This window comes from Prionailurus bengalensis, chromosome D1 (assembly GCF_016509475.1).
Source record: "Prionailurus bengalensis isolate Pbe53 chromosome D1, Fcat_Pben_1.1_paternal_pri, whole genome shotgun sequence".
Lineage (NCBI taxonomy): Eukaryota > Metazoa > Chordata > Mammalia > Carnivora > Felidae > Prionailurus > Prionailurus bengalensis.
In genome coordinates, this window is record NC_057346.1 from 27,694,309 (window position 1) to 27,695,612 (window position 1,304).

The 1,304-nt window shown below is 31.7% G+C and overlaps 1 pseudogene; it reads left to right on the forward strand.

Annotated features, from left to right (window-relative positions):
* The first annotated feature begins 618 nt into the window (after positions 1 to 618).
* Positions 619 to 717, forward strand: LOC122484532 (annotated as a pseudogene).
* Positions 718 to 1,304: the final 587 nt, after the last annotated feature.

Sequence of the window (1,304 nt, forward strand, 5' to 3'; positions counted from 1 at the left end):
CAGAGCATGATTTGGAGGTAGTGAGAAAATGGAGTTGGCCAGTTTTATGTTGAACTTTGTGAAAGGCAAGATTGGATGAGCCTATTGGTTACAGGTTGTGGAAGTCCTGAAAAAATATGAGTTGAAATTCTTACTCGCCAGATTTGTTGTATATTATTTCTCTCACTGAGAGAGACTTCAGAAAATATAGAAAATTTACATTATATAAAGTATTCACAGTTCTATCATGTGAAAAAAAACTTAATATTTTAGGGTATTTCTTCTAGCCTTGTATATTGGTGCATGTATATATGTGTATAAAAACTTCATAGTATGATTAATAATTAAAATTATACTATACATAACATTTTATGACATATAAAAGTGTTCTGTGAACACTTTCCTATTAAATAATATCAAAATACTTTTGGATAGAACACAGTAGTCCATTATATGGGTGCCATGGACTCTTTAGCTTTTTCTTTAGACTTTACTTGAACTATTTTCCCATTCTTCTAATGAACCTTATCGTTTGATATTTCTTTTTTATCTGCCATTATAGTTCGGTATCAGTAACACTCATGTACTAAATCTGTAACTGATACATTTTCCAGAGTTAGAATTTCTGATCAAAAGTAACGAACACTTGTGCTCGCTTTGGTAGCACATATACAGAGAAGATCAGCATGGCCCCTGTGCCAGGATGACACACAAATTCACGAAGCATTCCATATTTTTACATGTTAGCTAGACTCATCGTTGTGATCATTTCGCAATACATACAAGTATCAACTCATTATATTATATACCTGAAACTAGTGTAATGTTGCATGTCAATTATACCTGAATTAAAAAAAAGTGATGGACACTTTTAGAGCGCTTGGTAGACACTGACAAATGGCCTTTCAGATTTGAACCGCTTTGTATGCCTTTTAGTAATTGATTTAATTTCCTTTTTTACTGCCTTCTCCCTCCTACTGGGAATTAGCCTTTAAAACATGAAAAATAATACCTCATAATTTTAATTTGCACGTCTTGGTTATTCGTGAGTTTCAACATTTTTCACATGTTACTAGCTATTTCTCTCTTAAAAAATTAAATTCATGTGTTCAGTTTATTGTTCTGTTCTGTCTTCATCATTGAAGATGACTTGGACCCAATACAGAGAGATAACTAAATGAATATTTTTATGATTGACTGAAAATCCATACGGACTTCCATGTAGGAAACAATAATGCATATAGTTCATGGCTCTTTGTCTATTAATTTTCTTAAGTTTAATGATTTATCCTGTGAAATGTAATATTCAGGGAAAATGTGATTTT